General features: G+C 48.0%; 1 pseudogene; it reads right to left on the minus strand.

The window, feature by feature from the left end:
- Positions 1-11,794: 11,794 nt before the first annotated feature.
- Positions 11,795-18,172, minus strand: part of LOC134984336 (zinc finger protein 585A-like) — a 137,060-nt pseudogene continuing 130,682 nt past the window's right edge.

The following is an 18,172-nucleotide window of genomic DNA, read 5'->3' on the forward strand; positions in this document are numbered from 1 at the left end:
TGTCCGACCAAGCTTGATTTATGGGCTTTGTCATTTTTTTAAGCAGGATTAAGGCTGTTTTTTTTATTTCTGCAGTAGACTAGAATAAGTCCAGACAGTCCCACTTTCATTATACCACTGAAATGTGACAGTGACCACCGTGCCATCACTTACATGTATTCTTACACGAAACAGAATGATGGAACACTTACACGGTTTCTTTACATCTTCTGGTGTCCACTCCGAGATTAAACATTATGGCGTAATTACTCAGACGGGAATGTAAAACAGAATGAAAAAATAAGATTTTAAACCTACCGGTAAATCTTTTTCTCCTAGTCCGTAGAGGATGCTGGGGACTCCGTAAGGACCATGGGGTATAGACGGGTTCCGCAGGAGATATGGGCACTCTAAAGAACTTTTAGTATGGGTGTGCACTGGCTCCTCCCTCTATGCCCCTCCTCCAGACTTCAGTTAGAGAAACTGTGCCCAGAGGAGATGGACAATACGAGGAAAGGATTTTGTAAATCTAAGGGAAAGATTCATACCAGCCCACACCAATCATACCATATAACATAGAATATACGCAACTAGTTAACAGTATGAACGAAAAAAACAGTATCAGTCAAAGACCGATTCCAACTGCAACATAACCCTTATGTAAGCAACAACTATATACAAGTCTTGCAGATTTAGTCCGCACTGGGACGGGCGCCCAGCATCCTCTACGGACTAGGAAAAAAAGATTTACCGGTAGGTTTAGAATCTTATTTTCTCTTACGTCCTAGAGGATGCTGGGGACTCCGTAAGGACCATGGGGTTTATACCAAAGCTCCAAACCAGGCGGGAGAGTGCGGATGACTGCAGCACCGATTGAGCAAACGCGAGGTCCTCATCAGCCAGGGTATACTTGTAGAATTTAGCAAAAGTGTTTGAACCCGACCAAGTAGCAGCTCGGCACAACTGCAATGCCGAGATGCCTTGGGCAGACACCCAAGAAGAGCCCACCTTCCTAGTGGAATGGGCCTTTACCGAATTAGTTACCGGCAATCCAGCCGTAGAATGAGCCTGCTGAATCGTGTTACAGATCCAGCGAGCAATAGTCTGCTTAGAAGCAGGTGCGCCAATCTTGGCTGCATACAGGACAAACAGAGCCTCTGTTTTCCTAAGCCTAGCCGTCCTGGCTATGTAAATTTTCAAGACCCTGACCACATCCAAGGACTTGGAGTCCTCCAAGTCAGGCGTAGCCACAGGCACCACAATAGGTTGGTTCAAATGAAACGAAGACACCACCTTAGGCAGAAATTGAGGACGAGTCCTCAACTCTGCCCTATCCACATGAAAAATCAAGTAGGGGCTCTTGTGAGACAAGGCCGCCAACTCCGACACCCGCCTTGCAGATGCCAAGGCTAATAACATAACCACCTTCCAGGTGAGAAATTTTAATTCCACAGTTTGAAGAGGTTCAAACCAGTGTGACTTAAGGAACTGTAACACCACGTTAAGGTCCCATGGCGCCACTGGTGGCACAAAAGGAGGCTGGATGTGCAGCACTCCCTCCACGAAAGTTTGGACTTCTGGGACAGAAGCCAATTCTTTTTGAAAAAATACAGATAGGGCCAAAATCTGCACCTTAATGGAGTCTAATTTTAGGCCCAAATCCACTCCCATCTGTAGGAAGTGGAGAAACCGGCCCAGATGGAAATCTTCCGTAGGAGCATTCTTGGTTTCACACCAAGATACATACTTTCTCCAGATACGGTGATAATGCTTCGACGTTACCTAATTTCTAGCCTTTATCAGAGTAGGGATAACTTCCTCTGGAATACGTCTCTCTGCTAGGATTCGGTGTTCAACCGCCATGCCATCAAACGCAACCACGGTAAGTCTTGGAACATGCAAGGCCCCTGTTGTAACTGGACTTCCCTGAGAGGAAGAGGCCACGGATCTTCCGTGAGCATTTCCTGAAGATCCGAATACCAGGCCCTTCAAGTATTGCTTGCACTCTGATTCTCAACACTTTTGAGATGAGAGGAAGAGGAGGGAACACATAGACCAACTGAAACACCCATGGTGTCACTAGGGTGTCTACCGCTACTGCCTATGGGTCCCTTGACCTGGTACAATACCTCTGAAGCTTTTTGTTGAGGCATGATGCCATCATATCTGTTTGAGGAAGTCCCCAAAGACTTGCAATCTCTGCAAAGACCTCTTGATGAAGTCCCTACTCTCCCGGGTGGAGATCGTGTCTGCTGAGGAAGTCTGCTTCCCAGTTGTCTACTCCCGGTATGAAGACTGCTGACAGAACACTTACATGGTTTTCTGCCCAGCGCAGAAATCTTGTGGCTTCCGCCAATGCCACTCTGCTCCTTGTCCTGCCTTGGTGGTTTACATGAGCCACTGCTGTGATGTTGTCTGATTGAATCAAAACCGGTAGGTCGCGAAGAAGACACTTTGCTTGTCGTAGGCCATTGTATATGGCCCTTTATTCTGTAGATGGGACCCCGACCATTTGTCGAGTAGGTCCCACTGAAACGTCCTCGCATGGAACCTGCCGAAGGGAATGGCCTTGTAGGCTGCCACCATCTTTACCAGAACTCGAGTGCATTGATGCACCAACACTCTTTTTAGTCTTAGCAGGTCCCTGACCATGTTCTGGATGTCCTGGGCTTTTTCTATTGGTAGAAAACCCATTTTCTGTTCCGTGTCCGTGGAAAGCCCAAACGGCAACGTCTGAAACTGGTAATGACAGTCCTGTACTACGAAACGTAGGTATTCTTGATGAAGAGGAAATATGGGGACATGAAGGCAGGCATCCTTCACGTCCAGTGACACCATAAAATCCCCTGCTTCCATACTGGATATCACCGTCCGGAGTGATTCCATCTTGAATTTGAACTTTTTCAAGTATAGGTTTAGTGACTTTAGATTCAAAATTGGTCTGACCGAATCATCCGGCTTCGGGAACACAAACATTGTTGATGTGTAGACAAGCCCCCTGGCTTGACCATATCCCCTGAAAATGTCTTCCTTTTGTGACTGCTCCCCATCCTCGGAGGCTCGCGTCCGTGGTCACCAGAACCCAGTCTTGAACGCCGAACCTGCGACCCTCTAGAACAGGCATATCCAAACTGCGGCCCTCCAGCTGTTGAGAAACTACACATCCCAGCATGCTCTGACACAGCTTTAGCATTCTCTGACAGCAAAACTGTGTCAGGGCATGCTGGGATATGTAGTTTCACAACAGCTGGAGTGCCGCAGTTTGGACATGCCTGCTCTAGAAGGTGAGCACTCTGCAGCCACCACAGGAGAGACACCCTGGCCCTGGGGGACAGGCTTATCTTTTGATGAAGGTGAATAGTACCCTTTTCCCTGTTGGCCTAGGGGAACCTTGACAATCACTTGCTGTTGACACAGCTTTTGAATTGCATCTAATACCACTCCCCTCTCTGGGGAAGAAGATGGCAAGGCCGACTTGAGAAATCGGCGAGGGGGCACCTCTTCGAACTCCAGTTTATAACCTTGGGATACAATTTCTAACGGCCAAGGATCCATACCCGATAGGACCCAGACTTAGCTGAAGAGTCGAAGACGTGCCCCCACCGGTGCGGACTCCCTCCGTGGAGCCCCAGCGTCATGCGGTGGATTTAGCAGAGGCCAGGGAGGACTTCTGCTCCTGGGAACTTGCCGAAGCAGGTGTTCTCTTACCTCTACCCTTACCTCTGGTGAGGAAAGAGGAACCCCGACCTCTTCTGGACTTATGCGACCGAAAGGACTGCATCTAATATTGTGGGGTTTTCTTGTGCTGTGGGGGAAAAGGCAAAAATGTAGATTTACCATCGGTAGCTGTGGAAACCAGGTCCACTAGACAATCCCCAAACAAAACCTCACCCTTGTAAGGTAAAACCTCCATATGCTTTTTTGAGTTGGCATCACCCGACCATTGGCGGGTCCACAGAGCTCGCCTTGCCGAAATTGCCATGGCATTGGCCCTGGAACCAAGCAGCCCCACGTCTCTTTGAGCGTCTCTCATATACAAGACTGCGTCCTTAATGTGGCCTAAAGTCAGGACAACAATATCCTTGTCCAGGGTATCCATGACAGCCAACAAGATATCTGTCCATGCTGCAACAGCGCTACAGACCCATGCCGATGCTATTGCCGGCCTGAGAAAAGCCCGTGTATGTGCATAGATTTTAAGGTAGTTTCCTGTCTACGATCAGCAGGATCCTTAAGGGCCGCGGTGTCTGGAGATGGTAGCGCCACTTTACTAGACTTACGCGTTAATGCCTTGTCCACCCTGGGCAAGGATTCCCAACGTACCCTGTCCTTTGCAGGGAAAGGATACGCCATAAGGATCCTTTTGTCTGGAGTTTCCCAAGCTTTTTCAAATAATTCGTTCAGTTCATGAGATGGAGGAAACGTTACCTCAGGTTTCTTCCCCTTAAACATGTGTACCCTTGTGTCAGGGACAGAGGGGTCATCTGTAATATGCAAAACATCTTTTATTGCCACAATCATATAATGAATACTCTTGGTCACCTTAGGGTGCAACCTTGCCTCATCATAGACGACACTGGAATCAGAATCCATGTCGGTATCAGTGTCTACTATTTGTGATAAGGGACGCTTTTGAGACCCTGACGGGCCCTGTGACTCAGCCAAATCCGCGGATTGACTCCCTGCTGTTTCCTTGGACTCAGCTTTGTGCATTCTCTTATGTAATAAGGTCACATTAGCATTTAAAATATTCCATATATCATACCAATCATGTGTCGGCATTGCCGACGGAGACACCACAATCATCTGCTCCACCTCCTCCTTGGATGAGCCTTCCGCTTCAGACATGTTGACACACGCATACCGACACTCACACACACAGGGATCTATCTGTAAGAGGACAGGTCCCCAACAAGGCCCTTTGGAGAGACAGAGGGACACCCAGCGCCACCGGACACTGGAAACAATTCCCAGATATAGCACTTTTATATTATGTCAACCGTGTAATACACTCACTGCGCCAAAATGTGCCCCCCCCCCCCTCTTTTTCAGCCCTGTATCACCGTTCTGCAGGGGAGAGTCCGGGGAAACAGCTTCTCTTCAGCACACTATGGAGAAAATGGCGCTGGTTGCTGGTTAGTGCTGTGCGACCAAGCTCCGCCCCCTCTAGTGGCAGTCTTCGGTCCCGCTCAAATTTACAATTAATGGCGGGGATAAACATATTCACTGACTCCGCAGCCTATATGTGTCTAATATGCCCAAAAAAATAAGATTTTACTCACCGGTAAATCTATTTCTCGTAGTCCGTAGTGGATGCTGGGAAATCCGTAAGGAACATGGGGAATAGCGGCTCCGCAGGAGACTGGGCACAACTAAAGAAAGCTTTAGGACTACCTGGTGTGCACTGGCTCCTCCCACTATGACCCTCCTCCAGACCTCAGTTAGGATACTGTGCCCGAAAGAGCTGACACAATAAGGAAGGATTTTGAATCCCGGGTAAGACTCATACCAGCCACACCGTATAACTCGTGATACTATACCCAGTTAACAGTATGAAATATAACTGAGCCTCTCAACAGATGGCTCATAACAATAACCCTTTAGTTAGGCAATAACTATATACAAGTATTGCAGACAATCCGCAATTGGGATGGGCGCCCAGCATCCACTACGGACTACGAGAAATAGATTTACCGGTGAGTAAAATCTTATTTTCTCTGACGTCTTAGTGGATGCTGGGAACTCCGTAACGACCATGGGGATTATACCAAAGCTCCCAAACGGGCAGGAGAGTGCGGATGACTCTGCAGCACCGAATGAGAGAACTCAAGGTCCTCCTCAGCCAGGGTATCAAATTTGTAGAATTTTGCAAACGTGTTTGACCCTGACCAAGTAGCAGCTCAGCAAAGTTGTAAAGTCGAGACCACTCGGGCAGCCACCCAAGAAGCGCCCACCTTCCTTGTGGAATGGGCTTTTACAGATTTAGGATGCGGCAGTCCAGCCGCAGAACGCGCAAGCTGAATTGTGCTAAAAATCCAGCGAGCAATAGTCTGCTTAGAAGCAGGAGCACCCAGCTTGTTGGGTGCATACAGGATAAATAGCGAGTCAGTTTTCCTGACTCCAGCCGTCCTGGAAACATAAATTTTCAAGGCCCTGAATACGTCAAGTAACTTGGAATCCTCCAAGTCCCTAGTAGCCGCAGGCACCACAATAGGTTGGTTCAAGTGAAAAGCTGATACCACCTTAGGGAGAAACTGGGGACGAGTTCTCAATTCTGCCCTATCCATATGGAAAATCAGATAAGGGCTATTGCACGACAAAGCCGCCAATTCTGACACACGCCTGGCCGAAGCCAAGGCTAATAGCATGACCACCTTCCACGTGAGATATTTTAAATCCACGGTTTTAAGTGGTTCAAACCAATGTGATTTTAGAAAATCCAACAGCACGTTGAGATCCCAAGGTGCCACTGGAGGCACAAAAGAGGGCTGAATATGCAGCACTCCCTTTACAAATGTCTGAACTTCAGGCAGTGAAGCCAGTTCTTTCTGGAAGAAAACCGACAGAGCCGAAATCTGGACCTTAATGGAACCCAATTTTAGGCCCATAGTCACTCCTGACTGTAGGAAGTGCAGAAATCGACCCAGCTGAAATTCTTCTGTTGGGGCCTACCTGGCCTCCCACCACGCAACATATTTTCGCCAAATGCGGTGATAATGGTTTGCGGTTACTTCTTTCCTAGCTTTAATCAGCGTAGGAATGACTTCCTCCGGAATGCCCTTTTCCTTCAGAATCCGGCGTTCAACCGCCATGCCGTCAAACGCAGCAAGTCTTGGAACAGACAGGGGCCCTGCTGCAGCAGTTCCTGTCTGAGCGGTAGATGCCATGGGTCCTCTGAGATCATTTCTTGAAGTTCCGGGTACCAAGTTCTTCTTGGCCAATCCGGAACAATGAGTATAGTTCTTACTCCTCTTTTCCTTATTATCCTCAGTACCTTGGGTATGAGAGGAAGAGGAGGGAACACACAAACCAACTGGTACACCCACGGTGTCACTAGAGCGTCCACAGCTATTGCCTGAGGGTCTCTCGACCTGGCGCAATATCTTTCTAGCTTTTTGTTTAGGCGGGACACCATCATGTCCACCTGCGGCCTTTCCCAACGGTTTACAATCAGTTGGAAGACTTCTGGATGAAGTCCCCACTCTCCCGGGTGTAGGTCGTGTCTGCTGAGAAAGTCTGCCTCCCAGTTGTCCACTCCCGGAATGAACACTGCTGACAGTGCTAACACATAATTTTCCGGCCATCTAACACATAATTTTCCGGCCATCGGAGAATCCTTGTGGCTTCTGCCATCGCCATCCTGCTTCTTGTGACACCCTGTCGGTTTACATGGGCGACTGCCGTGATGTTGTCTGATTGGATCAGTACCGGCTGGTTTTGAAGCAGGGCTCTTGCCTGACTTAGGGCATTGTAAATGGCCCTCAGTTCCAGAATATTTATGTGTAGGGAAGTCTCCTGACTTGACCAAAGTCCTTGGAAGTTTCTTCCCTGTGTGACTGCCCCCCAGCCTCGAAAGCTGGCATCCGTGGTCAACAGGACCCAGTCCTGTATGCCGAATCTGCGGCCCTCTTGGAGATGAGCACTCTGCAGCCACCACAGCAGAGACACCCTGGTCCTTGGAGACAGGGTTATCAGCCGATGCATCTGAAGAGTGGAACCTGCCGAATGGAATTGCTTCGTAAGAAGCTCCCATCTTTCCCAGGACTCGCGTGCAGTGATGCACCGAGACCTGTTTCAATTTCAGGAGGCCTCTGACTAGAGATGACAGCTCCTTGGCTTTCTCCTCCGGGAGAAACACTTTTTTCTGGCCTGTGTCCAGAACCATCCCCAGGAACAGTAGACGCGTCGTAGGGACCAGCTGTGACTTTGGAATATTTAGAATCCAACCGTGCTGTTGTAGCACTTCCTGAGATAGTGCTACCCCGACCAACAACTGCTCTCTGGATCTCGCCTTTATTAGGAGAACGTCCAAGTATGGGATAATTAAAACTCCCTTTTTTTGAAGGAGTATCATAATTTCGGCCATTACCTTGGTAAATATCCTCAGTGCCGTGGACAGCCCGAACGGCAACGTCTGGAATTGGTAATGACAATCCTGTACCACAAATCTGAGGTACTCCTGGTGAGGATGGTAAATGGGGACATGCAGGTAAGCATCCTTGATGTCCAGCGATACCATGTAATCCCCCTCGTCCAGGCTTGCAATAACCGCCCTGAGCGATTCCATCTTGAACTTGAATTTTTTTATATATGTGTTCAAGGATTTCAAATTTAAAATGGGTCTCACCGAACCGTCCGGTTTCGGTACCACAAACATTGTGGAATAGTAACCCCGTCCTTGTTGAAGGAGGGGCACCTTGACTATCACCTGCTGGGAATACAGCTTGTGAATTGCCTCTAGCACAGCGTCCCTGCCTGAGGGAGTTGTTGGCAAGGCAGATGAGGAAACGGCGGGGGGGAGACGTTTCGAATTCCAGCTTGTACCCCTGAGATACTACTTGTAGAATCCAGGGATCCACCTGTGAGCGTGCCCACTGATTGCTGAAATTTTTGAGCCGGCTCCGCACCGTACCTGGCTCTGCCTGTGGAGCCCCACCGTCATGTGGTGGCTTTGGAGGAAGCGGGAGAGGACTTTTGTTCCTGGGAACTGGCTGTATGCTGCAGCTTTTTCCCCCTACCTCTGCCTCTGGGCAGAAAGGAAGCTCCTTTTCCCCGCTTGCTCTTCTGGGGCCGAAAGGACTGTGCCTGATAATATGGTGCTTTCTTTGGCTGTGAGTGAATATGGGGTAAAAATGCTGACTTCCCAGCTGTTGCTGTGGAAACTAGGTCCGAGAAACCGTCCCCAAATAACTCATCACCCTTGTAAGGCAATACTTCCATGTGCCTTTTAGAATCTGCATCCCCTGTCCACTGCCGAGTCCATAACCCTCTCCTGCAGAAATGGACATTGCACTTATTTTAGATGCCAGCCAGCAAATATCCCTCTGTGCATCTCTCATGTATAAGACTGCGTCTTTTATATGCTCTACGGTTAGCAATATGGTGTCCCTGTCAAGGGTGTCAATATTTTCCACAGGGAATCTGACCACGCAGCTGCAGCACTGCACATCCATGCTGAAGCAATAGCTGGTCTCAGTATAATAGCTGAGTGTGTATATACAGACTTCAGGATAGCCTCCTGCTACCTATCAGCAGGCTCCTTTAGGGCGGTTGTATCCGGAGACGGTAGTGCCACCTTCTTTGACAAGCGTGTGAGTGCTTTATCCACCCTAGGGGGTGTTTCACAACGTGACCTATCCTCTGGCGGGAAAGGGTACGCCATTAGTAATATTTTAGAAATTACCAGTTTCTTATCAGGGGAAGCCCACGCTTCTTCACACACTTCATTTAATTCATCAGAAGGGGAAAAAACCACTGGTAGCTTTTTCTCCCCAAACATAATACCCTTTTTAGTGGTACCTGGTGTAAGATCAGAAATGTGCAACACATTTTTCATTGCCTCAATCATGTAACGAGTGGCCCTATTGGACATTAGATTAGTCTCATCGTCGTCGACACTGGTATCAGTATCCGTGTCGACATCTGTGTCTGCCATCTGAGGTAGCGGGCGTTTTAGAGCCCTTGATGGCCTTTGAGACGCCTGGGCAGGCACGAGCTGAGAAGCCGGCTGTCCCGCATTTGGCATGTCGTCAAATTTTATATGTAAGGCGTTGACACTTTCACGTAATTCCTTCCACAAATCCATCCACTCAGGTGTCTGCCCCGCAGGGGGTGACATCACATTTATAGGCATCAGCTCCGCCTCCACATAAGCCTCCTCGTCAAACATGTCGACACAGCCGTACCGACACACCGCACACACAGGGAATGCTCTGACTGAGGACAGGACCCCACAAAGGACTCTGGGGAGACAGAGAGAGTATGCCAGCACACACCAGAGCGCTATACAATACAGGGACTAACAATTATATCCCCTTATAGCTGCTATATAGTTATGCTGCGCCTAAATTTAGTGCCCCCCCTCTCTTTTTTACCCTTATGTAGTTGTAACTGCAGGGGAGAGCCTGGGAGCGATCCTTCCAGCAGAGCTGTGAGGGAGAAATGGCGCCAGTGTGCTGAGGGAGATAGCCCCGCCCCTTTTTCGGCGGACTTCTCCAACTTTTTCTGTAACCCTGGCAGGGGTATTTTTACACCTATATAGCCTCTGGGACTATATATGGTGTAGATTTGCCAGTCAAGGTGTCTAATATTCCCCTCAGGGCGCCCCCCCCCGGCGCCATGCACCCATCAGTGAACAGAGTGTGAGGTGTGCATGAGGAGCAATGGCGCACAGCTGCAGTGCTGTGCGCTACCTTGAAGAAGTCTTCTGCCCCGATTTTCCAGACTCTTCTTGCTTCTGGCTCTGTAAGGGGGACGGCGGCGCGGCTCTGGGACCGAACGATCGAGGTCGGGTCCTGTGTTCGATCCCTCTAGAGCTAATGTTGTCCAGTAGCCTAAGAAGCCCAAGCTAGCTGCAAGCAGGTAGGTTCGCTTCTTTCCCCTTAGTTCCTCATAGCAGTGAGTCTGTTGCCAGCAGGTCTCACTGTAAAATAAAAAAACTAAAATATACTTTCTTTCTAGGAGCTCAGGAGAGCCCCTAGTGTGCATCCAGCTCAGCCGGGCACAAGATTCTAACTGAGGTCTGGAGGAGGGTCATAGTGGGAGGAGCCAGTGCACACTAGGTAGTCCTAAAGCTTTCTGCAGTTGTGCCCAGTCTCCTGCGGAGCCGCTATTCCCCATGGTCCTTACAGAGTTCCCAGTATCCACTAGGACGTCAGAGAAAGTATATATTGCTGGCCAGGGCGCCCTGCACCCATCAGTGCCTGCCTTGTGTGTAACATGCGGGAGCAATGGCACACAGCGTTACCGCTGCGCGCTTACCTCAGTGAAGATCAAAAGTCTTCTGACGCCTGAGACATCTTCTTTTTTTCTTATACTCACCCGGCTTCTATCTTCCGGCTCTGCGAGGACGGCGGCGCGGCTCTGAGACGAACGGCAGGGGGAGACCTGCGTTCCGATCCCTCTGGAGCTAATGGTGTCCAGTAGCCTAAGAAGCAGAGCCTATCATTTAAGTAGGTCTGTTTCTCTCTCCTCAGTCCCACGATGCAGGGAGCCTGCTGCCAGCAGTGCTCCCTGAAAATAATAAACCTAATAAAATTCTTTTATCAGAGAAACTCAGTAGAGCTCCCCTGTAGAGCACCCATTCTCCCTGGGCACAGAATCTAACTGAGGTCTGGAGGAGGGGCATAGAGGGAGGAGCCAGTGCACACCCATACTAAAAGTTCTTTAGGGTGCACATATCTCCTGCGGAGCCCGTCTATACCCCATGGTCCTTACAGAGTCCCCAGCATCCTCTAGGACGTAAGAGAAATAAAAGCTATACATCTATAATTAGATGCAAACAAAAGCTTTTATTATGAAATCATACAGGGGAGTATCTGCACCATATAGATGTAACATACAACAAACCACTGCAGATGGAACCCGGGTGACTAATGCACATGATAATGTACAGGGTATATTTGGATAGGATCTTGTATCTGAAAACAATCAACACTCCTTATCAAGATGAGTGTCTGCAACAAGTTAGGCAAACTAGAAGTGAAAACACGTTCCAATGGCCGCTATACTCTCGTGCAGCAATACAGATTGTGGAAACTGGTATTAGACATTTACACAATGCACAAGATACAAAATAAACAGCAGAAAAAAGACCTAAGTATTTGGAATGTTTTATTTAGGAACTAAATAGAGTTACATTAATGAAAAGCGTGAGTAACAGTCATCAGTCTGCTTGTGAAGGTCTCTAGATTGGAGGCCTCTTGGACTGTGCAAGGCAGTGAGTTCCATGGTCAGGGCTGCAAAGCTAAACGTTCAACCCTTAAATGAATGACAGAGGATTCTTGGTACTGCTGGTAACAGTCCTTCATCTTTAGAAGTAAGCAAGCGGGGCAGTAAGGAGGCAGAAGCTGCTTCTAGTACCTTGGACCATGTAATGCTGGGCTGGCATCATCAACCCCTGGCGCTCAGCTAGACAACCATTTAGGATTGGTATTAGGTTCTCAGTACATGGAGCAAAAAGCAGGTCATCAGCATAGCAGTGGTAGACCAGGCCATGATGTCTGATTATATCACCCAGTGGTAGCATGTATATTTTATAAAGCATAGGAGATAGGATTGACCCTTGAGGAACATGCACGACAGTGATAATTATACTCCAGAAGATTTAAATGGTTCCGTGCTTGGGTAATGTCTAATATGTTCAACAAGAGCAGATTTATTTATCTCTCAGCATGAAAATCTATTCTCACTTGTGAAATCGCTGATGTTTAACAAGAACTGATTTCCATGCAAAACATTTCCCACACTCAGAACAGGAGTACGGCTTCTCACCTGTGTGACTTCTCTGATGTGGAACAAGATGTGATTTCTGTGTGAAACATTTCCCACACTCAGAACAGGAATATGGCTTCTCACCTGTGTGACTTTTCTGATGTTTAACAAGACATGATTTCGATGCAAAACATTTCCCACACTGAGAACAGGAATATGGCTTCTCACCTGTGTGATTCCTCTGATGTGTAACAAGATTTGATTTCAATGCAAAACATTTCCCACACTCAGAACAGAAGTACGGCTTCTCACCTGTGTGACTTCTCTGATGTGGAACAAGATGTGATTTCTGTGTGAAACATTTCCCACACTCAGAACAGGAATATGGCTTCTCACCTGTGTGACTTCTCTGATGTGTAACAAGATCTGATTTACGTGGAAAACATTTCCCACACTCAGCACAGGTATATGGCTTCTCACCTGTGTGACTTTTCTGATGTATAACAAGACCTGATTTCAATGCAAAACATTTCCCACACTCAGCACAGGAATATGGCTTCTCACCTGTGTGACTTTTCTGATGTGTAACAAGATTTGATTTATATGCAAAACATTTCCCACACTCAGAACAGGAATATGGCTCCTCACCTGTGTGACTCTTCTGATGTGTAACAAGATTTGATTTATATGCAAAACATTTCCCACACTCAGAACAGGAATATGGCTTCTCACCTCTGTGACTTTTCTGATGTATAACAAGATATGATTTCGATGCAAAACATTTCCCACACTGAGAACAGGAAAATGGCTTCTCACCTGTGTGACTCCTCTGATGTGTAACAAGATTTGATTTCGATGCAAAACATTTCCCACACTCAGAACAGAAGTACGGCTTCTCATCTGTGTGACTTCTCTGATGTGTAACAAGATTTGATTTCCATGCAAAACATTTCCCACACTCAGAACAGGAATATGGCTTCTTACCTGTGTGACTTCTCTGATGTGTAGCAAGTTCTGATTTCCGTGGAAAACATTTCCTACACTCAGAACAGGAATATGACTTTTCACCTGTGTGACTTCTCTGATGTGTAACAAGAGCTGATTTGTGTGTAAAACATTTCCCACACTCAGAACATGGAAATGGCCTCTCACCTGCCTTAGCTGGCTGATGGGTAATACGCTTTGTGTTCTGTGTAAAACATTTGGCATCTATAGAACACGGAAACTCTGTATCTACTGTCAGAGCTGTAACAGATGCACCAATATCAGAGTGATCAGGAGAACATTTCCCAGGATCAGGGGGATCAGCTGATAGAGCTGGATGTTTAATTGCGGTAATGGGGTTAGCTCCTGGAGAATCCTGTCTACTGTCATCTTTTATGTCACAATCCGGGGATAACATTAGATGTCCTTCTGTGATATTCCTCCTTGTGTGTCCATCTGCTGGAAATAAAATACATTAAAATATAAAATGACCCAGGGTGTTACAGATTACAATATATAATTCTATAACTGACATTTTTTTTACCTGTAATCATTAAAAAACAAAAAAGCTAGGATGCTTAGACTGGAGCTTGATCATGTGGGATTACTAGAGGTGACACAGACGCTTGTGTGGGATTACTAGAGGTGACACGGACGCTTGTGTGGGATAACTAGAGGTGACATGGACGCTCACGTGGGATTACTAGAGGTGACATGGACGCTCACGTGGGATTACTAGAGGTGACATGGACGCTCATGCGGGATTACTAGAGGTGACACGGACGCTCATGTGGGATTACTAGAGGTGACGCTTCTCTGAATCTACCTCCTCTTCGCTACCTCTTTCAGTTGGAGTACCGCAAGGCTCAGTCTTGGGTCCTCTGCTTTTCTCTATCTATACCTCATCTCTTGGCAAACTAATCAGCTCTTTTGGTTTTCAGTATCATCTGTACGCAGATGATACTCAAATCTACCTATCCTCCCCTGACTTGTCCCTATCTGTACTGGACCGTGTCACTGAATGCCTTTCTGACATCTCATCCTGGATGACATCTCGCCACCTCAAACTTAATATTTCAAAGACAGAGTTAATTATATTTCCACCGGCCAATAGTAGGTACCATCCTGATATCTCTATCACTGTTGAAAACTTGACTATCAACCCTACCCCACAAGCTCGCTGCCTAGGTGTCATCCTTGACTCTGATCTGTCCTTTGTTCCCCACATTCAATCTGTCTCAAGATCATGTTACATGAATCTAAAAAACATATCCAAAATACGACCATACCTTACACAAGACACTGCTAAAACTCTAATCCACGCTCTCATTATCTCCCGCATTGATTATTGCAATAGTCTCCTAACTGGTCTTCCCAAAACAAGACTCTCACCACTACAATCCATTCTGAATGCAGCGGCGAGGCTTATCTTCCTCGCTAGACGTTCATCGTCTGCAGATCCACTCTGTCAGTCCCTCCATTGGATACCTGTACTCTACCACATTCAATATAAAAATAAGAATTTACTCACCGGTAATTCTATTTCTCGTAGTCCGTAGTGGATGCTGGGGACTCCGTCAGGACCATGGGGATAGCGGCTCCGCAGGAGACAGGGCACAAAAATTAAAAGTTTGACCACTAGGTGGTGTGCACTGGCCCCTCCCCCTATGACCCTCCTCCAAGCCTCAGTTAGGATACTGTGCCCGGACGAGCGTACACAATAAGGAAGGATTTTGAATCCCGGGTAAGACTCATACCAGCCACACCAATCACACTGTACAACTTGTGATCTGAACCCAGTTAACAGCATGATAACAGAGGAGCCTCTGAAAAGATGGCTCACAACAATAATAACCCGATTTTTGTAACAATAACTATGTACAAGTATTGCAGGCAATCCGCACTTGGGATGGGCGCCCAGCATCCACTACGGACTATGAGAAATAGAATTACCGGTGAGTAAATTCTTATTTTCTCTGATGTCCTAAGTGGATGCTGGGGACTCCGTCAGGACCATGGGGATTATACCAAAGCTCCCAAACGGGCGGGAGAGTGCGGATGACTCTGCAGCACCGAATGAGAGAACTCCAGGTCCTCCTTAGCCAGGGTATCAAATTTGTAGAATTTTACTAACGTGTTCTCCCCTGACCACGTAGCTGCTCGGCAGAGTTGTAATGCCGAGACCCCTCGGGCAGCCGCCCAAGATGAGCCCACCTTCCTTGTGGAGTGGGCATTTACAGATTTAGGCTGTGGCAGGCCTGCCACAGAATGCGCAAGTTGAATTGTGCTACAAATCCAACGAGCAATCGTCTGCTTAGACGCAGGAGCACCCAGCTTGTTGGGTGCATACAGTATAAACAGCGAGTCAGACTTTCTGACTCCAGCCGTCCTTGAAATATATATTTTTAAGGCTCTGACAACGTCCAACAACTTGGAGTCCTCCAAGTCGCTAGTAGCCGCAGGCACCACAATAGGTTGGTTCAGGTGAAACGCTGAAACCACCTTAGGGAGAAACTGAGGACGCGTCCGCAGTTCTGCCCTGTCCGAATGGAAAATCAGATATGGGCTTTTGTACGATAAAGCCGCCAACTCTGACACTCTCCTGGCCGAAGCCAGGACCAGTAGCATGGTCACTTTCCATGTAAGATATTTCAAATCCACCGATTTGAGTGGCTGAAACCAATGGGATTTGAGGAATTCTAAAACTACGTTGAGATCCCACGGTGCCACTGGAGGCATAACCGGGGGCTGTATATGTAGTACTCCTTTGACAAAAGTTTGGACTTCAGGAACTGAAGCCAATTCTTTCTGGAAGAAAATCGACAGGGCCGAAATTTGAACCCTAATGGACCCCAATTTGAGGCCCATAGACAATCCTGTTTGCAGGAAATGTAGGAATCGACCCAGTTGAAATTCCTCCGTCGGGGACCTCCTGGCCTCACACCATGCAACATATTTTCTCCAAATGCGGTGATAATGCTGTGCGGTCACTTCCTTCCTGGCTTTAATCAGGGTAGGGATGACTTCCTCTGGAATGCCTTTTTCCTTCAGGATCCGGCGTTCAACCGCCATGCCGTCAAACGCAGCCGCGGTAAGTCTTGGAATAGACAAGGTCCCTGCTGAAGCAGGTCCCTTCTTAGAGGTAGGGGCCATGGATCTTCCGTGAGCATCTCCTGAAGTTCGGGGTACCAAGTCCTTCTTGGCCAATCCGGAGCCACGAGTATCGTTCTTACTCCTCTTATATTTATGTGAAGAGACGTCTCCAGGCTTGACCACACGCCCTGGAAGTTTCTTCCCTGTGTGACCGCTCCCCAGCCTCTCAGGCTGGCATCCGTGGTCACCAGGACCCAGTCCTGTATGCCGAATCAGCGGCCCTCTATCAGATGAGCACTCTGCAACCACCATAGCAGAGACACCCTTGTCCTTGGAGACAGGGTTATCCGCTGATGCATTTGCAGATGCGACCCGGACCATTTGTCCAGCAGATCCCACTGAAAAATTTGTGCATGGAATCTGCCGAATGGAATTTCTTCGTAAGAAGCCACCATTTTCCCCAGGACTCTTGTGCATTGATGCACAGACACTTTTCCTGGTTTTAGGAGGTTCCTGACAAGTTCGGATAACTCCCTGGCTTTCTCCTCCGGAAGAAACACCTTTTTCTGAACAGTGTCCAGAATCATCCCTAGGAACAGCAGACGTGTCGTCGGGATCAGCTGGGATTTTGGAAAATTCAGAATCCACCCGTGCTGTTGTAGCACTACTTGGGTTAGTGCTACACCGACCTCTAGCTGTTCTCTGGACCTTGCCCTTATCAGGAGATCGTCCAAGTAAGGAATAATTAATACGCCTTTTCTTCGAAGAAGAATCATCATTTCGGCCATTACCTTGGTAAAGACCCGGGGTGCCGTGGACAATCCAAACGGCAGCGTCTGAAACTGATAATGACAGTTTTGTACCACGAACCTGAGGTACCCTTGGTGTGAAGGGCAAATTGGGACATGGAGGTAAGCATCCTTGATGTCCAAGGACACCATAAAGTCCCCTTCTTCCAGATTTGCTATCACTGCTCTGAGTGACTCCATCTTGAACTTGAACTTTTGTATGTACATGTTCAAAGACTTCAGATTTAGAATAGGTCTTACCGAGCCGTCCGGCTTCGGTACCACAAACAGTGTGGAATAATACCTCTTTCCCTGTTGTAAAAGGGGTACCTTGACTATCACCTGCTGAGAATGCAGCTTGTGAATGGATTCCAATACCGTCGCCCTGTCGGAGGGAGACGTTGGTAAAGCAGACTTCAGGAACCGGCGAGGGGGAGACGTCTCGAATTCCAACCTGTAACCCTGAGATACTACCTGCAGGATCCAAGGGTCCACTTGCGAGTGAGCCCACTGCGCGCTGAAATTCTTGAGGCGACCCCCCACCGCACCTGAGTCCGCTTGTAAGGTCCCAGCGTCATGCTGAGGACTTTGCAGAAGCGGGGGAGGGCTTCTGCTCCTGGGAGGGAGCTGCTTGCTGCAGTCTCTTACCCTTTCCTTTGCCTCGGGGCAGATATGAATGTCCTTTTGCCCGCTTATTCTTATGGGAACGAAAGGACTGCGGCTGAAAAGACGGTGTCTTTTTCTGCTGGGAGGTGACCTGAGGTAAAAAGGTGGATTTTCCGGCTGTTGCCGTGGCCACCAAGTCCGATAGACCGACCCCAAATAACTCCTCCCCTTTATACGGCAATACTTCCATATGCCGTTTGGAATCCGCATCGCCTGACCACTGTCGCGTC

This window comes from Pseudophryne corroboree (assembly GCF_028390025.1).
Source record: "Pseudophryne corroboree isolate aPseCor3 chromosome 3 unlocalized genomic scaffold, aPseCor3.hap2 SUPER_3_unloc_5, whole genome shotgun sequence".
Taxonomy (NCBI): domain Eukaryota; kingdom Metazoa; phylum Chordata; class Amphibia; order Anura; family Myobatrachidae; genus Pseudophryne; species Pseudophryne corroboree.